Source organism: Peromyscus leucopus, chromosome 8b (assembly GCF_004664715.2).
Source record: "Peromyscus leucopus breed LL Stock chromosome 8b, UCI_PerLeu_2.1, whole genome shotgun sequence".
NCBI lineage: Eukaryota > Metazoa > Chordata > Mammalia > Rodentia > Cricetidae > Peromyscus > Peromyscus leucopus.
In genome coordinates, this window is record NC_051086.1 from 31130145 (window position 1) to 31156150 (window position 26006).

A 26006-nucleotide genomic window follows, 5' to 3' on the forward strand; every position below is an offset into this window, starting at 1 on the left:
CAGAAAGAAAGCCCAGGAAGAGTAGAGTATATGGTGCAAGGGTGGAGGCAGCAAGAGGCGATGTCACAGGGAGAAAGGTCAGATCTGTCAGCTCTTATAGACCAGGCTAGTAAATTCAGATTTTTATCATAGGTGCAGAGTGAAATTAGAAGACTCTGAAACAAAAAGTAAGAGGATCTGATCTACATTTTCAAAGAATGACTCTGACTTCTGGGGAGAAAGCAGATCAGGTGACTGAAAATTTTGTTGTAGAGAAAGCATCTGAACCCCAGTGCTGTGATCATATGAAAAACAAAGATGGGGGCAAGGTGTTAGGCATTAGATTGGTTTGGAGAGCACAAGGCATGTTGGGAGCACGGGTAGAGAACCATGTAGCTCACTAATGGGTTGCTTTGACACCAGCAAAGGGACTCGGGTTTTGCACTGGAGTTTCCTTTTAAATTTACATTGTTATTTAAAAAGCTCACACATCTGAAAAATCTCTATCTCATGCATCCCTTGATCCTGGATTGACCATACCATAATTAGTGCACTGAATAACCATGACTGTGGAGAGAGGCAAAATTTTTGTACCTGTGACATAGTTTTCACACTTTTAACTTTTTCTGGGTTTTCACCTTAAACTCCTGGCACCATATGGAAATGTAGTACCTGGAGCACATGCTCTAATCTGAGGATCTCTTAGACAAAGCCTTTGTTCCACAATCAAAATGTTAATTCTGAATAAATTAGAAAACCCTCACCGGGATGGTATAATGCAGAGCACCATTTACCTCTGAACACATGTTCCTGCCTTTCCTTTTTTTATGTCTTAAACACTTACTTTGTGGGAGCAGAGAGATGACCTCATTGTTTGGGAGACTGTTTCTCGCTGCTCAGCAGCTAACAACATCTGCAACTTGTGTGAGTCTAGAAGATATCTTTCTCTCTCCTCCTCATCATCCCCATTCCTCTCCACTATCTCAGCAGTGAACAACTAGAGATAGAATCCTATAAACCCCAGAAGGTCTGGATGCTACTGGAATGAAATGCTGATAAGCTTTCACTATGAAAATGGCCAATATGCACATTATCAGGGTTGAAGAAATGAAAGCATGAAGAAACTTTTTGAGTAATTGCCATAGATGTGCACCTCAGAATCATCCTGACTTGCATGTAGTCTGTTTGGCTTCTCATCTTCCCAGCAAGTGTCTCTAATATTTACAGGTAAGAAAACTGAGACTCTAATATCAGTTTGCCCACAGAGTTCGATACTTAGTGGGGATACAGGATTAAAATTGACATTCTAGCAACTCCAAAGCTTATACAATTTTCTTAGACCAGTCTGTGTTCTCCTCAGTAAGTGAGCATCACTGAGGACTGAAGTCTTAACCACTAGCCAACTCAGAGACTTTCATAAATAAACCAAATTCCAAGAGTTGTATCCTCATGGGTCTTAGATAAATAAAAGTGAAAGTACTATACACTCTAAATTTCATATGTCAATTAAAAATGTAAAAAAAAATTAAAAATAACATTTGAGCAAGCATAGTATGGTTCATATTATTTGAATTTATTTCCTTCTAATAAATATAACCCTTATGAACAACTATTTCCTTGAATATTTCATAATATAAACTTTAATAACAGAAGTTGTGATAATGAATATAGCCCACAATACCTGGCAACTTTTATCAATGATAGCAATGACAACAGCATGTTACAATGAAGACATAGTCTTTTTTAGGTCATTTTTAGGTGTTAGTTCATTTATTCTTAGAAGGAAGAGGAGGAAGGAAAAGAAGATGAAGACGAAGACAAAGATGATGAAGGAGGAGGAGGAGAATGCTAGGCAGCAGAAGTTTGTGTTTATCAAGGTCCCCATTTTACAAGTGAGAGAACAGAAGTGTCAAGTAGAAGTAATTAATCAAGTTTAAATGCCAGGGTGAGAATCCAAGTATTCCTGTGTCCCAGTTCCTACTGAATTACTATGCAGGACGATAGTCAATACATCTCTATTCTTTTTTTTTTTTTTTCATAATATTTTTATTGATGATTTGGGAATTTCAAATCATGAACCCCAAGCACAATCACTTCAAAGTCCTCCCAAATCCACCCCTACTCTTGTAAACACCCCCCCCGGGGGGGGGACAGGAGAAAAAGAAAAAAAAAAGGACAAGTCCAATTTGTGTTGCTCGTAACTGGAGCTTGCTAAAATTCCTGGTGGCCAGCCTCTTAAAGAAAATTGAGTCCTTCCCTACCTGTACCCCTGCCAGAAGCCATCAGTTTGGAGAGCTACACCTCAGCACCCTCATCACAATTTTTAAGAGTTCTCTTTGGTGGCTTCTGTCTAGGCTATCACTGGTTTTGGAGTGTGGGGTCAGGGTAGAGGTTGTCCCAGGAGACTTCTATGTCTCTCTTTCCCTATTCTAGTTCCATTCTTCTAGAAAAACATGGTTTCTTGATGATGGGATGGATGCCTGTCTCCATTAAATATTAAGATTTTTTTTTCTGGGTGCTGTAAGTGGAGTAGAATTATTTAAGATGAATGTTTGAGGAGCCTTTTTTGTTTTTTCTCAGCAGTTTAAGCCCTTTCTAATCAGACTTTGTATTAGGTCCTAGTAACTCTTGCCCAGGTAATGATTTCATCCCTGTAAGAGTTTCTCTTTCTCTTGCTCTGCTCATGCTGTCCATGTCTGGGATCAGAACAAAAAAAAAAAATTCCATATGAATTTGGAGCTGAGAAGTTCAGGTCTCCCTGGAGGAGAGGGTGAGAAACAGGCAAACACTGTGAGAAACAAGAGTCAATTGTTTTGACTAACAGAGATGCTGATGCTTAGAATCACTGCTTACTTTTTAGTTTACAGCCAAAAACTGAACACTCAGAGACTCATAAGAAACCATTCTGCTTTTCTTTGGAGCATGTTATGGAGCATATTGCCTTGACCCCTGTACTAACACACCATGTCTCCATGTATCCACATCAGTCACTATTTAGCTCAAGAGAAGATTCTCTACTCTGACAAGACAGATGACTCTTTAAGTTCATGGTTCATGTTCACTACTTCACTGGTCCATGTGAATCCCAGATCAAATAATGTTTCTGAGTTTGTCTGTGATGGTGTTTCCACACAAAACTCGAATTTGAATCAGGGGCTTGGTGAAGTAGGTTCCCTATGTGAGTAAGTAGCAACAATCCATTAAGAGCCTGAGTAAGAAAAAAAAAAAATGGAAGAAAAATAAATTTGTCCCTCTTCTTTCTGCATTGCTGTTTCAGCTTAGATATCTTTCATCTCCCCACTTTGTACTGAATTGCACCACACACATCCCTAGCTTTCTATCTTCCAGAAGGAAAAAGATTGGGTACCTCAGCCTTCATAACCATGATTCAACTCCTTATAATAACCCTCTTTGAAAGGTAAAACAGACACACACATACACACACACACACACACACACACACACACTCTTCTATTTCAGAGAAACACATGCATATAAATAGTATGTATATTTCTATTTACAAAAGTATGCATGTATGTGTGCATATAGATTTATATTGCAATATTCCTATGTCTATGAAGAACCCCAACTAATACAATGGTCATGAGGGTAGGAGATGATAGCTCCTAATAGTTATTTAGCATGGCAAGGCTTCCCTGGGCTAAACATATAACAGATGCAAGCACCTGCCTATAATGTTTTCTTTGGAATTATCTATATTTATCGTATGTGTATTAATGTTTGTCTGTCTGTATGTATATGCATCATGTGTGTGCCTGGTGCCTGTAGAAGCCTAAAACGGCACTGTATCTCCTAGAACTGGATTTACAGGTGGTTGTTAGCTGCCATGTGAGTGTTGGGAACCAAACCCAGGTTCTCTCCAAGGACAGCAGGTATCTTAACTTCTGAGCCATCTCTTCAGCCCCAGTTGTTTGAAGTGCAGTGTAGAGGGCCAGCAAGATGGCTCAGTCAGTAAAGATGCTGGTTACCAAAGCCTTACAATGTGAGTTTGATCCCAGGGACCCACGTGGTAGAGAAGCAACTCCTGTAGGTACTTCTCATGCCACTCTGTGGCATGCACATGCCCACAGGGTACACACACACACACACACACACACACACACACACACACACACACACACCACCCCACATAGAGTAAACAAATGTAATAAAAATTTAAAATATGAACAAAGTGCAATGAGTACATTAGCATGAACAAGCAAGGTTGCACTTGAAATAATATTTTAAAAATCATTTACCATGCACAAGTCTCACAAAGGTGCTTTCAGACCTAGTTCCCAATGTGATGTCACTAATAACAGAGCTGTTAATGCCCGTGCAGTTATAGACACAATTTTTAACTGTACTGTGGAAAATTGCAGCTGTACAGAAGCCCTTTAACATTCCTCACCCATCTCTTATTCCACAAGAGAGATTATCCAGACAACTGCCCACAGGATTTTCTTTTGTTCTGTCTTTAATCTAGTTCAGTATTTCTCAAACTTCAGTCTGCAAAATAATTATTGTGTGGGGTTACAGACATTGACTCTTATTTATTGTGCTTCACGGTCAATTTCAGGACATTTCAAGGGTATTCCCAGAGCTTCTAGGTACAAGAAAGTGAACTGCACCCTGACTGTGACCATGAAACATGCCCTGCTGAGGGGTCGATGGGGCTGCACACCAGCCTGGTTTCTATCCCTTGGAAAGAAGAGATGCCTATAGTAAGTCATTTCCCTAGGGGAGCCCCACCTTTCTGAAATCCCCACAACAGTACATCTGAACAGCTATGGCCCTTATTATTTTGACTATAATTCATGCCTTAGGAGCTGACTTGGAATTTACATTGTAGGGTATTCTTTGGTTTATTTATATACCTTCCTCTCACTCGGTGGTCCTATTTAATCATTTCTCCATCCTCAGCTTCTTCCTCAGTCCCTGGAACACAATACAATCTTAGTAAAGAATGATGAGTGTAGGATGAAATTTAAATAAAACGTAAAACAAATTCAACCTACATCCAAGGATTAAGCAAATATATACATCAAACATGTAGCATTCTGTCCTATAATACTCATAAAATCATTCTAAGATTGATGTTGTCATTAATGTTTTATCTTTGTCTGTAGCCGAGAAAATCCTATGTGTGTAATTTATACTTTTATTATTTTTAATGCCATTACAATATAATGTGATTTTATATTTTGCTGAAATACTAAATAGCAAACGACTCCCATCATTATACATTCTTTTATAGCAACATCCTTAATATCCTGTCAAATAATATCCCATTATAATCAAAGTGATACCCTTATGTATTAAAACTCTCCTAGAAAGAGTCTAGATATTCAGATTCTTTGCAATCATCACTTCAATGACTATTCCTGTAGATAAGCCTTCCCTTAATCCCAGATAATTAATTTAGAATATGATCCAAGATGTGAAAGAAATGGGTCCAAAAGAATGAGCTTCTAAAGAAGAGAGACAGATATTTTTTGCAAAACTGATCTTGCATGTTCTGTGTACACAGGAATAATGCATGTGGGCTTGGGATCCAAGCTGGGTAGTTTGCTTAGAATTGTTTTATTTCATCTCTGACTTTTTGCTTTGAAGAGTTTTTTCTATTACTATCAGAGTCACTACTATGGAAAACTAAGAGCTGCCAAGCACCCACTGTGCAGCTAGGATCAGCCGTTTCCATGCAATATCCCTTTCAAGATTTACAACTAGCTTAAGAGATCAGTGTGCATGTTAATTCCAGGTTGTTTATAACATACAGAGCCTAACAAATGGAGCAATTGATTGAAGCCCTGGTCTGGCTATAGTAAAATTTGTGATTGTGACCATCTATCAGCTTCCTTTCAACAGAAGACTCTTAGTTAGCATTCCCTTGGAGTATAAATGTTATAACCATACAACTATCACCCTTTTATTTGTGTGGCAGCATAAAGATCACAAAGCATAGTAACACATATTTTTTTTATTACCAAATCATGTGCATGTATTGAAGACTAGATGGTCTTCCTTGCTTTCTTTCCTTTTCTTTCTCTTTTTCTTTCTCTTTTTTCAAACACAGAAGTATTTCTCTGTAAGAGAGAGATAGAGATTGATTTTTTTATGGAAAATTACTTCTCAAAGGTAATAGGTCAAAACACTGGCTTCAAACATGACCTAGGAACAACAACAACAAAACCAAACAAGAACTAGGTGACATGGCTGAATCACATGGCCATGGTGCCCAAAATAACAACTATATCCATGTGCCTGTAGAGCTCCCTAACCCAAATCAATACAACCATAGTAGAATAGCTACTATTCTACACTTCCACCACAATTAAAGTAAGAGAAAGCCTTACATTATTTGACCAACAATAACTGGCCTTCAGGACCACAGGATTCCACAGCAAGATGTTGAGGTTAGGAGAATAACATTGGCACAGTTAATCATTCCACAACCATCACCTCCTTCCTATGGAGAGAGATCTTTGTGTTCCTAGGGAAAGAATGTAGCTCTACAGGTGTTTTCTCACCTGTATTTTGGAGGGGGAAAAAGCACCATGTGGTAGTGTTATATATCCAGTAGCTTCCTGGATTCAGACTCTGCCACTAATTAGCTGTCTGTGCTTGAGGATGATACAAGGTCTCTATGGTCCATCTGGGAAGTGGGGACTAGAACAGCACTGATTCTGCAAGCTTGGGCTAATGGCTATATGTGTTCTTTTCTGTTATTCTTTATTATTAACACTTCTTGTCAATAATCACCACTCACATGATACATCCCTACTCCTACAGCCATCGGCTGGGGAATTAGCAGTTAATATGATTAAATCCTATAGAATTCATGACAGCCAATTGATTTGTTACACTGGTTTTGGGTTATTTTCAATTGAGAAGGGAAATGCTGAAGATTTCAAAGCTGCAATGCAAAGACACGAAATTCTAAAGATAAAATTTCAGATATGTGGGTAGAAGATACACAAAAGGAAAACAATTCTTTAAAGTATCTAAAAGCACACTGAGATTTTTCAGATGTTCAAATTGAAAGAACCTTTGGATATACAAAGTCCATTCTTTCCGATTTACATGTAGGGAAGCTGAGCCCCAAAGAGGTAGATTTTACTCATACCAGAGACCTTGAGTGCTTTGGCTATGATCTAGGATCACGCTGCTTAGTCTTCCTATCTTTTCAGTATAACACACTTCTCTTTCTCCTGTCTACAATTTACAGAACACATCTGAGGAGACTAGGAAAGGGCAGAAGATGTATTAGGAAAACTGACCACCTCTAAATGCACATTGAAATGTTCAAAATGGCCAGGTGGAAATGGCACATGCCTTGAATCCCAGGACTCAGGAGGCAGAGCCAGGCGGATCTCTGTGAATTCAAGACCAGCCTGGGCTACAGAGTGAGATCCAGGAAAGGCGCAAAGCTACACAGAGAAACCCTGTCTCAAAAAAACCAAAAGGAAAAGAAATGTTCAAAATGGAGTAGAGACACTGCCAACTTTGGTGCTCTGCTTCTGAAATATCTTTATTCTCAAAGCAAGGACTATTGAACTCATATGCCTCACTTCTCAGGTCTCTCCCTTGACCTTCATGTGCTCACTATGAGCCTGACCCTCTGGCTGGAGAGATGTCCAGGAATCTGAATTCTGTTCCCCAATTTTCCCTTCTCACATTTGTTGGCACTGTGGGCTTGTCTGTTGTCCCTTCTTCTTTGAATATCCTCCTCCCAACTTCAATCCTCTCAACTAGAACATATTCATTGCTTACAAACAATGCTGGCCTTCCACCAGTAAAGCAAGTTTCTTCTGTATATGCAAATTTTATTTACTCTCCAGTCAAAGAATTCTCTCATAGCTCCATATCTTGTTGCTATTTGTCTATATAGTTTATCTCTCCTGGTATATGGAAAGTTTGTTCAAGACTAAATCACAACTCAGTTCATTTTAGTATCCTTCCAGCAATCAATATGTTGTGTTTATATAGGGTTTATTGAACTCAAAAGGGAAAAATATATTCTGTATGCCTGATTCTTTAAAAAATCTACAGCAAACCTTTCCTAATAGTACATCTATTCTCAAACACATTTTATTTCAACTTATGGGACAACCATCAGTCATGGATTATGTTTTCAAGTATACATATTTTTCTTACAAAAGAATATTGAATTTATTTTGCTTTAGCAGAAAGAACAGTGAAGAGTAAAAATAAGCAGACCTACCTCTTACTATAGGAACCTGTCACAGCAGTAAGTAGTATTCTAACTTTATAGATGGATAGACAGATGACAGATAGATAGATGAAAAATGGCTAATGATAGAAGATATATAAATAGATACACAGATAAATGCAGTCATAGTTATGTAGATAGATGACTGGTAGCTGATATAGACACAAGAAGATAAAATAGATAAGTAGAAGGTAGATAGATAGATAGATAGATAGATAGATAGATAGATACATAGATACATAGATACATAGATAGATGATGGATGATAGATACATAGATACATAGATAAATAGATAGATAGATAAATAGATACACAGATAGATACATACATACATACATACAAACATACATACATACATAGTAAATAGAGATAGATGATAGACACTTAGATGTTGATATATAGGATTGATAAAATATATAGGATTGATAGAGATAAGTATGTAGGTAAGTAGAAAGACATAAAAATAGTTGATAAGTTCACTGATTAAGACATGTTAAGGCTTTCTATGAAGAGAACAGAAACATTCTATTGATTTGCTCTTGTGCTACTATTTTTTTTTTTTTTGGTACTTACATAAAATCTCATAGCCATTCAATAATTCTTATTACTTGGGAAAGAAAAGTGGATTTTTTTGGTTTTGTTTTGTCAAAATGCCACATGAAAACAACATATACTTTGCCTGAGTTTAAATTAAGGAAATGACTATTTCCAAATAAGTGAAAAACTCTAGGTAGATCAGCATTAAAGCTAACATTTTAAAACTAAAAAATGAATGTAAGCATTTCTAATGGCTAAACCTATTCTTGGCAAAGATGTCAGAAAAAAAGGATACCCCTGGCTTTGCTTGTAGGAGAGCAATGTTGACAGAATCTCAACATCAGAATAGTAAAATGGCAAGAACTGTGCCTACCCTCGTTGCAATAAATCTCTTTTTGTGGCTATGAGCTCTAAAAATAATTGGATGAAAGAATTAATGGAATATGCAAACAGTATTTATTGCAGCCCACTAAGAATAAAATAAACATTCTAAATATGGCATAGTAACTCAGTGGTTCAGTCAATGGCAATAGATCAACATGATGAATTTTTATACTGCCAAAGTGACTGTAAGTATTCAGAAACAGAGAAAATGTTTATAACAGAGGATTAAGTGAGAAATGTAAAATATAAAATGATATGCACAATACTTCTACAATGTAAAAAGTACACACAGTAAGAGCAATGAGAGTTCCACTTAACGTGTAGAACATTATGTAGCAGTTGAACTTGAGACCAATCTAATAAGTGCCTTATTTAAACATACTACAAATTAGTAAGATTTTATTATTCAAGATCCTTTTGCATCAGCCATTTGATGGCCACCTCCTAATTGTTTTTCAAGTGGTGGCTCCTCAGCGAAACTAATGAGGTTATCAGCTTGTATTTATTACTTATTCAATCCATTAAAACTAAGTTCAAATCAGAGATCTGTTTGGTTACTACAAATTCATAGGCTGTCACATCTTGAACATCTGGGCAAAGTTTGCTTTCTCTAGGAAGCCCTCTTCCAATGAATCTTACATATTCTTGGGCTCCATTATTAACAAATTTATATTTATTTTATGATACTTGATTCATTTATCTTCAGTGGTTAGATTCTATGATGGTTAGTGCTGTTAACTTGAAACAATGAGAATCACCTGGGAAGAATGTCTCCATGAAGGATTATTTACATTGGATTGACCTATAGACATGTCTATGGGTCATTGTCTTTCTTAAGTTAAGTGATATCAGAAGACCTAGCCCACTGTGGATGGCACAATTCACTAAGCAGGTTCACGAACTGTATAAGAGTAGGGAAATGGAGCTGAGCACAAACAAGCAAACAAACATATGTGCATTTCTCTCTGCTCCTGACTATGGATATGATGTGACTAGCTATTTAAAGTCCCTGCCTTGATTTCTGTTCAGTGTTGGACAGTAACCTAGAATTGTAAAATGAAATAAACTTCTTCCCCCAAGTTGCATTCGTGCCCGAGTATTTTATTACAGCAACAGAAATGAAATGAAAACAGGTTACATGTGCCGTCATCTTTCAGAATAAACTATAAAATCTTGAAAGAATAAAACCAAGTTTTCTCTTCTACAACTACCCAATGTACCACCCTCTCCACATGCAGCTGAGTCAAGTACACTAATTTTCATATAAGGAATACTAAGGTGATTTGACAAATGGACTGAATTCTAAGTTTTCTAAGTACACAATACTTACCATGATATATGTAACTGTGGGGGAGATTGGTTTGCTTTTTATGCCTGACTGACAATTTCTGTTAATAGCCTACATGTCTCTGATAACCAAGACTAACATACTAATGAATATGACTTCACCATACCATGTATATGCTTAGGTCCACTGTTCAGACAATAATCTCAGGAGACTTTTGGTTCTCACTTTATATTGGTGGTTGTTAATTCGTCTGATTTCCAAGATTTAGATTATATCCTTCCTAGGTCTTGGTTAAGGCTTCTATCCTTAAGATAAAACACCATGACCAAAAGCAACTTGGGGAGGAAAGGGTTGATTTTAGCTTACATGTTCTTATCACAGTTTCTCGTGAATGGAAGTCAGGGAAGGAAGTCAAGGTAGGAACTGAAACTGAGGCTACAAAGGAGTACTGCTTACTGGCTTGTACTTCAAAGCTTTCTCAGCTTGCTTTCCTTTAAAATTGAGGAGCACCTGCCCAGGGTTGGCACCACCCATAGTACTCTGGCCCTTCCTACACCAATCATTAATCAAGAAAATGCAGACAGATTTGCCTGTAGGTTGGTTTTATGGAGGCATTTTCTCCATTGAGAGTCCCTCCCCCAAAATGACTCTAGCTTGTATCAGGTTAACATAAAACCAACCAACACAGCCTTAAGGAAGTATAACAAACATGTAAACATGTAACCTAATGAACAACAGAAACAGCAAAGGCCATTATCCATTTAAAGTGAGAGACTATGAAAGCCTAAACTAGACAGTATGGTGAGGATATAATTTGAAACTTTAAAGTGAGAATATAACTGAAAACTTTTTAAGTTAAAACAAGTGAGGGGAACAGCGTCTAACAGGTGCACTGATAAAAATTAAGACTAAATGAAGTAAATACTAATTCTTATCTTTGTGAAAAGTTCTTAAATTACTAAATGAGGCAGTGGAATGTTAATTCACACCAGAAAGGATTATATATAAGTTGGTCAAAAACAAGAAACAACCACTGGTTGCCCTATTTATTCAGTAGGTAAATATTCTTTAGCTGAAATTTTCCTGTTTTATTTTCTCACAATTAGATTTGCATTGAAAACCATTTTGGTTCATTGAAACTTTTCTTAAGCATAAGCAATTTTTACCATCATAGTCAATGGTATGTAGCTCATGGTTGGTGATTTCTGGTCCTGAAGACATGCTGGGCTGCATTTATTCCTCTCAATGCATGTTCAATAATTGTATTTACCAACTAGTATTTATTCATTCAATTACCAAATAAAACTATGTACTAAGTGCCCTTTATGGGTTAGGCAATGGTAGGGTTACCACAATTGAATAAATCAGCCATGCTCCTTTTCCCCGTGAAGCTTAGAGTCTAGAATGGAAAAGAGAAACAAACAAAATTATGATGATATTCAATTTTAAGACTGACAAAAGTTGGAGTGCCATTGGATTAACAAGGGGTGAAAATTGCATCTCAGAGGATGAAATGGGCTTCTTCACAAAAGTAACATGCCAAGAGACATTCCAAAGAATAGGTGGAGGCAAGCCAGAGCAGATAGAGAGATGACTTCTTCATGCAGAAGGGGAAAACAGGGAACCCTTTGACATAGGTGCAAGGTGCTATTAGAAATGAGAGCAGGAAAACTCTGAGATGCAGAGGACCTCATACATGCATGATGCTATCAGAAATGAGAGCAGTGTAACTGGCACATCCAAAGAAAGAGTGTGGAATGAGAAGAAACTGAAGCTTGTCACAGGCATGGACTCTAAGATTAGATGGGTATAACTTCCTCTGAAAGAAAACACAGAAATAATTATCCCTAGAAATATCTGTCCCTCCTCACTTCACTACAAAAATTTCTGTGCACAGTCCCACATTTCAGATACCTTGGATGGCACCTGTCACACAGTGGGCATTCAATGCTTGTGAAAAGATAAAAAGAAAGGATGATTTGGTCTTGGTTTCTCTGTAAAACAGTAGCAAGATTTTTAAGTTACTGGGGACTCTGGATTAACAGGGACAGAGGAAGGGAGGTTTTTCTTATGATTGTTATTCTGTCCCTCCTTTCTGACAGCATGGACACTAATAAGCAATTATACTGACCACTAGGTACATTGACAGCCAGTGTCAGAAAGAATGCTTTAAGAGGCTCCCAGTCAGGTGGGCTCCTGTACAATTAAAGTAAGTTTGGCCAAGGAAGAGATTCCAGCAAAGTTTCCCTAGAATACAATCAAATTTCAAGCAAACATTCCAAGGTTACAGAGCCAAGCAACACGAGCTTCAAAATGATACCAGCTCAGCAGCACAGAAACATCTAGAAGAAGGAGGCAAAAAAAAGCCATGGTCCAATACTGATCTGTAAGCATGATGAGAAATGATGACATTTGGGGCTTTGATTAGAACCTGCTCTCAGGATGTTTTTCCTACCTGCGGCAGTTTTGTTTTGATTCTGTAACTAGCAACTAGCCCTTTGCTCTCAGCAGAATTCAGATGTGTACAGAACTCTTTTCATGCATGCAAACAAAAATCCCTTGCAGTTTCAAATGGTTTGCCCTCTCTACTGCAGTCCATTCAATAGTTTGACTTTATTCCTTGACTCTCTGAAGATCAACTTTGATCATCAGACTGCCCTGCTCCACCCTCAACGGCACACTGTTGCCTACAGAATAACATAAAAAAGCTCTAAGCTCACTACACTTCCTACCTTCCCAACATGCTTGTCTAACCTCCTCTCATTTCTTCTCCAGCTGTTCACTGTAATGAAGCCATTATTTAGCTTATTAGACGCAATGCTGAACACAGCTGGTTTCCTGTATTCATTTTTTTCTTCCTTTCCATCCTCTTTTTTATTCTTTCCTCAAACAACTACGCCTGCAACAGAAAGCAAGACTGCCTAAAGACCTTCCCAAATCATGAAAATCTAACCAAACATTCCAGAATCTCATTACTTTCTTGCACAAAAATCCAGACTTGGAGATATCTATTTTGTTCTCCAGAGTTAAAAACCTCAACACTGTCCTTTGTGGAATGGACAGCTTTATGTGGCTGCAGACTTTCAGAGAACACAAGTGACAAATGTAAATTTCTGTGTCTCTAACACATTGTATTATATAGGCTTTGGTGGCCTGGGATTCTGCATTTGAACTTACATTATACATGTTATAATCAAAATGGTGCAGAGATAATACTTAAGATGGTCTTCAGTATTGAGGTGAAATTTCAATGTTTTAAGTTCCTTTACTCTCATTACTTATATTTCTTCATTGATATGCTGAAGGCAGAATTGACCTACATATCTGGCTTTGGTTAACTAAATTTTTCTGAAAAAAAAATAAGCATTGAGAATAATTCTACAGTAGAAATGTGTGGCAGTGTGATTTCAGTACAGTCTGAGAATGCTCCAGGCCCACTTAAACCTTTCAGTATCAAATTTTGGTGAAGTCAGAGCGACATTGCTCTATGGCACTCCTCCAAACAATACACTATGGATTAGTACTTTCAGGGCCAGATTTATTCTCTGTGAAGCATTTCTCTTCATAACAATGCAGGGTTCCTTCAGAAATACTTTACAAGTGCCCATTTCTACCCATGTTTTAAAACCCCAGCATTTAATTTTTAGTTCCAAGGAATAGACCTCTTCTGTCAATCTAAATGGATTTGTCAGTTAAAAGCATGTACTGAGACAGAATCACAAAGAAGAACCCTCTCTGCCCTACAAAATTATACCAGTTACACTTGGACACCAAATCTTTCTATTGACTGTTTCCTGCAAAATTTATCAGATATGTACTTCTCATGTGTTACAAGTTTTCTTATTTAAAAAAAAAAAAAGACATTTGACATGTTTAATCAACAATTGGCTCTTCCTTTTATCTTGTCTTGGCTGAGGAAGGTTGGTTAATTGAAACCACCTGGAAGGCAAGAATCATCAATGACAGTCAGAGGGGAATAAATATCATAATGTGATTAAAATAAAGGAAGAGACGGGGTAGAGAGAGAGGGGGGACAAAGGAGGGAGGGGATTATGCCCTCTTTAAAAGCTACATAAATGGGTCTGGCATTTGGGAAAATGTAAAAAAAAAATAAAATAAAAGATTTTGAAGCAACATACACAATTCTGTAGAAGCAAAGTGACTTAACTACATTTTCATTGCTGTGAGACACCACAACCCATTCTCATTCAAACTACCACACACAGTATCTTGTTCAAGTTCTGCTTTGCTTCAAATGAGCAACAAACATTGTTAAAAAGGTGTATTAGATGCTGCCTTGAAATAGGAGGAAAGACCATCTGCTAGAAGGAAAAAAAATGAATAAAGTTCAGAAACACATGGCTTAATTAGTTTAAGGCAACAATATTAAACTTTATGATGGTTAATTTTATTGGCTATTTAGCAACTTTAAATTAACATCTCCATTCTCTTCAGTGAAAATTAAAATATCAAAGCATATGTATTCCTTGTTACATATAATTAAAGTAATAACCCCGGATTAATTATTATAGAAGCAATAAATGACCAACATTTAAGCCAGGAAGCAGGAGAAAGACGAGCAGAAGATTTTAACAGTAACAAAGTGGCTCTACTGTTTTAACCAAGCTTTCATTTTATGCAGAAATAGAGAGGTCAAAGATGGCATTAGCCAGAAAGGACCACCCACCCGAGAAAGTTGGCTATGAGGGAACTTTTAGAGTGTTATGTTTCATTAAGTGTACAAGAATATGATTTATGAAGCAATCATAAACATCTACACAGATCTATGCCCAGTTTTTGTTATATTAGCTTTGAGGTGGGGTCTTGCTATGGTGCCAGGTTAGTTTCAAGTCCTGAAGGAGTCTGAGGCTGACTTCTACCTTGGTCTCCTGAGCTGCTGTGACGATAAGGCTATCATGCCATGCCTGGCTGGCAACATTCACCATGTTTACACTTTCCTGATGTTCATTCAAGGCTCAAGATTTCCCTGAAGTGTTTTATTTGTTGTTGTTGTTTCTATAAGAAAAAGCTCTAGAGTTAAGTCATTTTCTACTCCCTCTTTCCTCCTCCCTGACTTCTGTTTTTTGCCCTGTTTACACTTCTCTGTGACCACAAATTCTTTTCCTTTATTTCTTCCTCCTCATGTGTCTGTATTGAACTCATGACCATACATTTAGCCATTAAGAAGAAGGAAAATTAAGCAGAGTTGTGATGGTTATAAGGTAGTAATTAATCTGAAAATTCAGCAAGAAAATGCTCCCACTAGACAGGTCTCCATATAATCCCACTACCCTAGCTTGCCATCCTCTTGGTGTCTCTAAGGATTTTCTTATTTATAATTACTTTTTTGTGTACATGGCATGTGAATGAAGACACATACATGCCATAGCATGTGTACGGAGGTCAGAGGACAAGTTCTAGAGCAGGTTCTCTCCTTCCACCTTTATGTGGGTTCCAGGAATCAAAATCAGTCTGCCACACTCAAACAGCAAGCACCTTTTACCTGCTAAGCATCCTATCCACATCTCAATGAAGTTTTTTGGGGGGTTGGTTGTTGTTGTTTTTCAATATGGGAGAGGGCAAATACAGTGCCTCACTCTTATAAATTATGCACTGGGGTTTCCCATATTTGAGGAAAATCACAGGAATCAGCACATCTGCAGTGCAATGGACAAGCTGAACCTTGGGGAAACCATTGTCATCATCATGGTATTCCCCACTGCTAGGGAAGTGTACATCTCAGTGGTGTTAATACATAAACTCTACCTGATTTCTCACTTGTGAACTATGTTGGAGAACATCCCACTCCTAGCTTGTCTTTGGAATTAACCAATTCCAGAATCCCGCTGGAAAGGTTTCTACCAGTTCTCTCTTGCCTACAGGATCCTCTTGTGAATCAGAGGTGCCAGAAATTCTTTAATATCTGGCCACATTCACATGCACACTCTGCACAAGGACCTTATCCCACACAGACCTCAATATTCAAGTGATTCACTCTCCTGCATCACACCTGTGGCTTCTGCTACTGTGGAGTTTCTTGGCTTGTTCTTAGAACCACCTCCTGCCCTCCTACTCTGCTCTGTGTCTTGGAAAACTAGAGCCCTTTCTCACTGATTCTATGTAGACTCACCCTATGAAGGATACTGGAATATGTCAGTAAAGGAGAAATCCAAGTATTTACCCCTCTTACTATCTTGTGTAGTTTTTTTGTTTGTTTGTTTTGTTTTGTTTTGTTTTCAGAGGGGGGCATCTCAAGTGTGCCTGTCTCCGAAGCCCATCTCCAGGCAGAGCAGCCCTTCCATAGTTTCTTTCTGTTCTGGTGGCTGGCATGTTTGCTTGAATAACTACCCCACCACCTCCTGTAGTCTCTTCAAGCTTCCTATGCAACCCTTTGTACACCATGCTCATGGTTGCTCTTGTACCTTTTCTGATTATTTAAATCCTGCATTTTCATTTCTTCTGTTGAACTACACAGGGCAGCATAAACAAATAAATAAATAAATAAATAACCCTGACTGAAAGCTTAGCAATACAAAAAGGAATTGTTTGGTTTGGTTTTCCCTAACTTTATTGCTAGCACATGACAGAAAGGGTAGTTTGAAGGAGGGTCATCTGCCTTTTCCCATTGCTTGGGAGGCCCTAAAGTGGGGGCTATTAAGGAAGCATGATTTTGTAACATCTTCTATCTGCTCAGATAGAAGTTTGGAGAAACTCTTAAAGTAGCAGTCATGTTCTTTTCCACAGACACATTTTTTTCTTTATGGAAAAAGATAACCTTTTTTTTTTTTTTACTCAGATAGGAGGATGCTGAGGAGGAGGAGTAGATGGAGGCTTAGCATCAAACAACCAGCCTGGCAACTGATGTTTTTCCCATCTCCTATCTAACTCTCAAATTAGGGGGGGATCAAAAGCACTTTGATCCCCAAATGTAACCAATATCTAACTCAATACATTGCTTAAGTAAATGCTCCAATTTCTGAATGGAATTGAATTACACACAAGACTAATAGGCCTGGCTTAATATAGAAAGTTGTTAAAGCCCATAGAAAGAATACATCCAGATGAGAGATATACATATGAGAGCCAGTAAGTCCTCCAGGATCCATGTCTGTTTGGTTCTGTTTTGCTTTGCAGGACACTTTTTCCATCTTCATTTGATATACATCCTCATATTGCTAGTTAGGCAAACAAGTGTCTTAGGGATCCTTCAGATTCAAGTCACAGGAACTCACACAAACTATTGCAATTATACAAAATATAGTCAGAGTATGTTATCTTGTAGAAGCCATCCACTCTGTGAATCCCACAAAGAGAAAAGGCAGTCAAAAAAGGAAATATGGGAACCAAGCCCAGAAGACCATCAGAGGCCGAATTCTCTGCCTATATCACTCTCCACTAACCTTGATTTTAGCGGCTCTCACCTTTGTGAAAGTGGACCCTGGCTTCTCTGTGAGGATAGTAGAAATGCTTATCTCATATCCTTGACATCTAACTTAGCCAGCACTCAGTTCCCACTAGCCTGGGGCCTGCCAATGGTCTTTAAATTCTCACTCTAATCACAGCAACTCCATCTGACCCAACAGGAGTCAGGTATCTCCTTCCAGTCATTTGAGTTTTATGTAGGCAAAGGAGGTCATATACCACAAGCATTATTGCACGATTGCTCCTATCTGCAAAATAATCATAAAAGAGCAGATGGTTGCAGTGGTGGGGAGAACACTTCTGAAGCATCTCATCTCAGTAAAGAGGCGACTGCAGAAGCATGCTGACCTGAATTCAGATTCTCTGCTGCCACAGAAAAGCTGGGCGCAGAGGCATGTATCTCTAACCCTAGCATGAGGAGGAGGGGAAAGACAGGCAAGTCTTCGGAGTGAACTGGCAGATAGTCTGGCCACTGGTGGGCTCCACAGATCTTATGAGAGCTTGCCTTAAAATATAAGCTGGAGACCCATCATAGAAGATAGCCAACATCAATCTCTGGCCTCTACAGGCATTCATAGTGGTGAGTATACCCTCAAACACATACACATAAATGTTCACATATTCATACACCACAGAGAGAGAGAGAGAGAGAGAGAGAGAGAGAGAGAGAGAGAGAGAGATGAGCACATCATCCACACACATAAAAAAATTATGTAACAAAATCTTTAATAAGCTGATGTGTTAAGATATAGCCTACTAATTATTTTTACTAAGGAACTGAGCAAATATTAGAAAAGCATGGCCACCTATACTATTTGTCCCCCTCCACCAGCTCAAGTATCTGTCTTTCTAAAGACTGAGGCTGCTATCGTGAGTCCAGTAGGACTTAGCATCTACTGAAGTACCTGAAGACAGAACTTGAAGTCAATTTTGTTCAAGAACCAGAGAGCTTCAGAGCATTGTGTAAAATTGCTGCGGGCCGCAGGAATATCGTAGGAACTCAGCTGGTTATGGCAAAGTCACTACCTGGAGGAATCAGGGAATTCCTCCAGAGGAAGCCAAATCCCAAGGAGTTTTTGGTGTTACTTGGCTTGTTATATATCAGCTGTATTCTGTTATGAAAATCATGTGTTCCTTCATAGTTTTCCCAATTGATTTTTCCCTAAGAAGGGCTAACAATGTGGATTGATCACTCTCTAGACATACACATTCCAGGCATTTGGAGAACAGCCTCAGGAAAGGCTTTCTCTGGAATCAGATGTCTCCCCTAGCCACTTTCAAGGACTAAGGAGACATCCCCCAGGTGGTCACCCAATTTCTGAGGATTAACAGTGATAACAACCCACAGGCGAGTCTCCTGACTTAAGGTAAATTCCATAAGGGACACCGCCTAGGTCAGGTAGACATTAAGTAATAGCTTTATACAATTTAGCTCAGACCCCTCCTTTCTTACAGCCTTACTAACTTTATAGACCTCTAACTACTTACCTAACCACTTCTAGGAATATTTAGATAACATTCTGTGCTAACAGCTATGCTCAGTCAGAACTCCCAGTTCAAGCCTCCCTGTAATTATCATTATTGGTAGCATCCGGCCAGGTCCATCACCGATGGAGGAAAGTACCTTATCAGAGATACCTCTGTACTCTCTAAGTACAGACTTAAGCATCCAGGCTACCTGTTTGAGGAGCCTGGTGGATGTGCTAATTAAGCTTAACTTCCTCCTTTCCCAAACCTTACCTCCAGTTCCAGATTTCCCTTTAACTATCACCAGAGGCATCTAGCTGTACACAGGTTGCCTAGAGACTGAGCACACTTTTCCCCACCCTGCAGAAAAACGGCAGACAGCTTGGACAGATAGGAACCACAGAAAAAAGAAGACAGTTTTATTTTCTCCCATTGACCTAGCAACTTATAGATTTTTAACATCCTTTACCAAACACATTTAAGGTTATAGTTGTGCACGTAAGATCCCTCTTCTTAGATATTACCCATATTTAGCCTTTAGTTAATTCATTAGTTACTTCCCTTTGGGTCACAAATGGTAATTAATAACTAGTGCCCCTCTTTGTAATTCTTATCAACCCTCCATTTGATCCTGATAGTGGACAATCACTGCCTGAGGAAGTTCAGGCTGAGTGTCCTGGGTGGAGGGGAGGATTGTGATTTTGGGGAGATATATAACTGTAAAACAGAGGACAGGACAGGAAGAGAGAAGAGAATGGAAGAACGAGATGGGTAAGAACTTGAGAGGAACAAACTGAGATGGGGAAAAGTAGATTGAAGGCTACAGGAGAGTACGAAGGAACGAGATGGAAGATGAGAAGAGCCAGATGAGGGAGAAGGAGACGGAGAGGAGATGATATGGGAAGAACAAGATGATGAAACCTAGAAGGGCAGAACTAGATGAAGGAATTAAGATAAACCTAGAGGGACAGTAGATAAATATAGAAAAATCAGACAAGAAAGGAGCTAGACATGAGAACAGAACTGAAGCTGTGTATAAAGGATGTTATGCCAGAGGAATTAAAGCAAGTGGACTATAGAACTCGGTGTGCTGAGATTATATTTCCTGATAATAGTCCTCGCCGTTAGTAGTTCTCTCTCCTGAGCCCCTTGGATGTATAATATTAAGGCTGGTTCCACTAATATTATACAAGATAAAATATACTAAAGGACTAGTATAAAGCCCAACAAAGCAATTTGACTTTTGAATCATTTTGAGAGCTAGAGTCAGAAAGGAACTAATCAAAGATTTGTCTCTCATCTCTCATGGCTGGGAAAAAAGAAGAAGATAAGATTATGAAGTGGCTTCCTACTGTTGGAGAAAGAATGCTTTGACCACTGCTCCTCTACCTGTTAGCTGCAGTATAAGAAACCTCATATTTCCAAACACAAATATAAGATATCTACTATTAACTATTTCAACAACCAAACCTGAGTCCTGCAGAGTCCCCAGAAAACTAATACCTGCAAAGTCAAAGAGCTAGAGGTGGGTGTGACACACCCAAAGTCCTGGGAGAACAGCATGAAGGACAATGATGATGGGACTTCAGGACATTCAAGGGAGAAAGATCTTGGAACTTAAGCACTCAATTCTTAGAGCTGAAAATTTAAGAAAGCAGCTGCAGTTCAGAACACTGTTAACTATTAAGACCACAAAAAGTGGCCTAGACAATCCATTCATTTCAGGGAATATTTCAAAGCACAAAAGCATCATGGACATTGCCAAAACAAAAACAAAAACAAAAAAAAAAAAAAAAAAAAACACGAGAGATGAGGAGACAGACTGGAGAGGATATAAAGGAGAAACTAGAACAGGTGGAGAAAGGCACTAATAGGCATAGTCTTCCATGTCAGGGAAAAGAAAATATTTGTTGATATGAATTAAAGGTCTGAACCTGAGAACTGGGCAAGGAAAAAAAGTTCTAGCAGGATTGATGGAGACAGATACAATCTTGATATATTCTAGTAAAATCTCTGAGGCCTTTATACAGAAAAATACAGAAGTCTTATAAATATTCAGGCAAAGGATAAAGTTGATCTTATAGATAGTAAGGATCAGCTAGGAAGCTCCAACACTGAAGACAGAGGACCCTCCAGGAAAACACAGAGAGGCTGCTGCAGTTCAGGGACCTCCCACCAGCCAAGACCTAGTTCTCCAGTGAGTGGAAGAGAAGACTCAGCCTCAGACTTGAAGTCAAAAGGAGGATGTACCCTCTGCTTGCCCAAAGTGACAATAGGTTTTTTTTTAGAAAAGTGTTCTAAAGCAAGAACAGGTATACTGAAACTGATTTCTTTATGAGGAAGATGATCTAATAAAAGATAGATAAAAGATACAGCCTGGAACATGAAACTCAGTATAGACTCTCAGGGAGCTAGTAATCTCTAAGCTAAGAAAGGATTCAGGAAGTACAGCAGACACCTGTAAAGAAGATTAATTTTATTGAACTATCAGAGAAAATGTACTAATAAGAAGTAGAAACAGGGAGACAATGAAAAATAACATTTGGAAAGAATTATGAAGTGATATAGCACGCAGAATGAAATGGAGAAATAAAAGTAGTCTCAGGCCATTGTCCTTTGGAGAAAGGAACAAGAAAAATAATATTGTTTGTAGCAACATTTTCTTAATGTAAAACAATAGTCATCAACAATGTGTTAAATAGCAGGAGAAAACAGGGAGCATGAAGAAGGTATCCACTGCTGGCCTAACTTGATCCATTTTTTCCTCTTTGGCTCTACTTCATCCCTTAAAATTTGCCCACCCACAACACTGAGCCACTCTGCTGCAGTTACCTTGGATTCTAGGGATATAGAGACTGATTGATCAACATCTTTACAACCACAGATGGTAACTACCCACACACAAAGGGAATCTCACAGAGCTGATTGCCACCCCCAATGAATTCAATCACCAGGATGCTGAGGCTGCCTTCTAAGGCTGAAGTGATCCAGTTTGAGGAGGTCATATTGCTACTCTCAAATGCTCTCCAGAATCATTTGCAAGACCAAAACTGAGTGATCAGTCAGACTGCTGACCTACCAAGATGTCACCATATCAGTCACAGCCCAATTTCTCCTTTTTTTCCCATTTCTATAAAATCTCAAAGGCCTGATTTAGCTCCTTACAAATTTAAGACTCCTTAAATTTAAGGTCACTGAATCCCTTCATCTGTTCTATCCAACAAGACAAGGTTTACTAAATGTCCTTTCTTTAACCTTCACCATTCATCTCTTTAATTTACATAGTGAAACCAGTGGCCATATTTATTTCATGGGAACTCTGAGAGACAAGGTGTTTTGCCCCCAAAATCTGGTAATAAATAATGTTGAGATGAAACCAATCAATAGAATCTTTATGTGAAAAAGACAACTGTTCATATCTGAATCTTTTTAGGATAAAGATATATATCCAAGAAACACCTGAATTCTTATTTATTCAATGTTTAAGACAAAAGGCACATCAGTGACTGTGCAAATAATGGAAGATGAATGACCCTGAGACAATTGCATTGTAGAAACTGCATTGATGAGTTGCCTTCTATTGAATAATAACTACCTTATTTATAGCAAATAAGCGATAATATATAAATATTCCTCAAGAGATAACCTAGAAAATAAAAAAAAGATAAACTAATGCCTAAGTCCACATAGGAACTCCCTACATGGACCTTAGCAAAATAGTTTGTGAAGCCTAGTGAAATAGCCTGCTTTCTCTTAGAACCATCAGGCAAGAGTTGCAGGAGGCAGACAAGGTATACTATCAGGCCATTTTATCACAATCTCACAAATTACTTACTCCTTAAAAGGCATCTAGTACCACAGCTGTGTCTGACATTGCCAAGTCTACCACCTAGCACAGACAGAGATAGAAATAACTGATCGAAGTAACAGAACTAATCCTGACACTAGAAAAGGAAGGGTGCCTAAAGGCAACTTGAGAACCTTTTCTGATTATGGGTAATATGATGTATTGTGTTAAAATATTGTTATCTATAAATTATCTGGGTCAAAAAAAGCATAGATACAAAGTCTAGAAAATTGATCACACTTAATTAGCATCAGAATAAAATTTGATTCTGTGAGTTCAAGCACATTGAAATAGCCAAGCATGTGACACCCTCCAGAAACTAATCAGATGTGTAAAAAAAAAAATAAAGCTGAGAAAACTAGAGCTTGGCTGTGAGGAACATAGAGAATTCAGCTGAGACCATCTGGATGAGGATAGAGCTCATCTGAGAAAGACCACTGAGGATGGCGAGGTGGATAGTTGCTTGTCTGTCTTCTGACTAGCAGATAAAATTGCTCGGGATTTATTACTAAAACTTTAAAAGCTAATAAATAATCTAAAAAATAAAAATAAAAAAAATCAAAAAGAGAATAAATGTGTAAAATAAAAACATAAGAGTGCATTTACTAGAATGAAAAGGCCCTATCAATGATTTTAGGTAGAAAATTCTAAAGGAGAAACGGATAGCCACAAGTTTAAAAAAATGTGTAGAAATAACTTCATGTCACAATATTCAGAACAAAATTCTTAAGTAGAATGGTTAGAATATGTGTCTGTCAACAAGTTAGTGGGAGATATTGTATATACTAAAATTAAAAGACCTTGCCACTTCTGACATTCTCAAGGCAAAAATGATATTTGATAATTGGTACATTATAAAAAGTTTTTATTTTATGTTTAAAAATGTAGGTGGGATGGGATATGTGCACATTTGTGCAGGTGCCTTCATGGGCCAGAGGATTTGGAACCCTCATAGTAGAGCTGAGCACTCGTGAGCTATTTGGTAAAAAAAGGTAATCATCAAACCCTAGTCCTCTGCAAGAGCATTACATGCTCTTAACTATTGAGTCATCTCTGCAGCCCCATGATACATTCTTAAGAAAAGAAATAATTCTGTGAAGTGTGGGATGTATGTATGAAGAGATATTACTTAAAACAAATGGAGAAGGGTTGGAGTAAACCTATTATTGTCTCTGGTGTCTGCTGCTTGCCCACTGACTGAGTATGAATCCCTTCTACGTATGTCTGCAAGCCACCTGTGAGCCTTACCACAAAAAGGAAGTGGCCAGTTATCTCACTCCAGTGATGACTTCCTGAGTTCCTTCAGGTTGATGACAATTATAACAACTCATTGACTGTTATAACTTCCACGTCTCCCCACTTTCAAAAGTGGCTTATCGTATCTCAGATACAGAATAGAAACCAACATTAATCAGACTTACCTTGGATCTTTTCATTTCTTGTCTTTTGTCTCAAACTGCTCTTGCTTAGATGATAAAATAAAAGCTCAGAGATATTTGGCTACTTACTTAAGGTCATAGGAAATTGAAGCCCAACTTAGAATCTGAGTTTTCTGAATTACAAAATAATGTACAATCCATTGCCATACATTTATCAAAAAGCATTTTACTAATGGAATAAAATTGAAATATAGATCTTTGTACCTTTGCCCACTAGTGTAAAAATGTACTATAATTTAATAAGAATTAAAAAGAAATTTTTCCCTACAAATTATCTGTGAATAGCCTAGTATATATTTAAGATGGATTTAATTAAATTTCTTCATTCTAATAAATGTTGTTTTAAATTTCTTATTTTGTAACACATAATAATTCTTAGGTTACTAATTCTGTTAACATTCTGATGTTCTTTATTTTCCATCAATCAATTTTAAGTGAAGAATAATGTCTACTTCTTTCTACAGAAAGAATTCTGAAGATTCATTTATTTTATGATTGCCTTTGTAGAAAGATGTTAAATAGCACAACATAATTTTCTTTCTCCTTGTTTCTTTTGATAAACTTTGTTTATCTAGGTATTAATATTCTAATCTTTATTTTCTAATTCATGTATATTTTATCTTTTTATGACTTTAGGATATCTATTTCTAAAATACTGATATTGGTAGTCATTTTTCCTTAATTAGTCTTGTTAGTAAACTTAAGAATATTTATAAAGAACCAACTTCAGTGTTTAATGTTTTCTATCAAAAATTTGTTTTCCTTTTAAGTAATGACCAACCATACCATCATTCTTTACCAATGTCTGTATTTTGTATTTTTCCAGTTACTTAAGATAGAAGCTTATATAAATGCCACTTAATTGGTTATTCCTTTTGTGAATATAAATTTTAATAGGTCTAGCTTCCCCTTACTCACTGCTTTAGCTGCATCCTGCAAGTCCCAGTGTCACAGCTTCATTAGAATCTAGGTCAAAGAATTTTAATTAGCATTGTGATACCATTTTGAGACAGAATATATAGAAAGTAATATTCAATTTCTAAGCAACTTGTGATTTTTTTCTAGTTAACATTTGGGTTATATTTCTACATCTTTGTAATCAGAAACTATAATATGCATAATTTTAAGCTTTTGATATTTGCTGAGGTTGCCTTATAAACTAACATGGTCATCTTTGCTAATGATCTGAATGGAAGTGCTGCTTCTCTTATGGTTGGGAATAGTATCCTGTAAATGTTTTCTAGGTCAAGTTTGTTAAATATTTTTTTCTGAATCTTCAACATGTTTCTTGACCCATGTTCAGATATAGAGAAGGTATGCTTAAGTCACTTACTAAAATCATGTATTTGTCTGTCTTTTGTTTTGCCATTTAATACTTTAAATGTTTTAAAACAATGGTACTGGTGTGT

At 37.6% G+C, this 26006-nt stretch overlaps 1 protein-coding gene and 1 non-coding gene across 3 annotated transcripts in view; both read right to left on the reverse strand.

Moving 5' to 3' along the window:
- Positions 1-26006, reverse strand: part of Sgcd (sarcoglycan delta) — a 937685-nt gene that overhangs the window by 844870 nt on the left and 66809 nt on the right. The window contains exon 2 of one of the 2 annotated variants that reach the window (XM_028888758.2): positions 5967-6065. The exons of the other annotated variant lie outside the window; for it this stretch is intronic. The gene's annotated coding sequence lies outside the window, so the exon portion shown is untranslated. The remainder of the gene's footprint in view (positions 1-5966; positions 6066-26006) is intronic. 2 annotated transcript variants of the gene reach the window in all.
- Positions 15991-16156, reverse strand: LOC114706406. Its single transcript, XR_003736523.1, has one exon. It is a non-coding gene; the product is annotated as a U1 spliceosomal RNA (small nuclear RNA).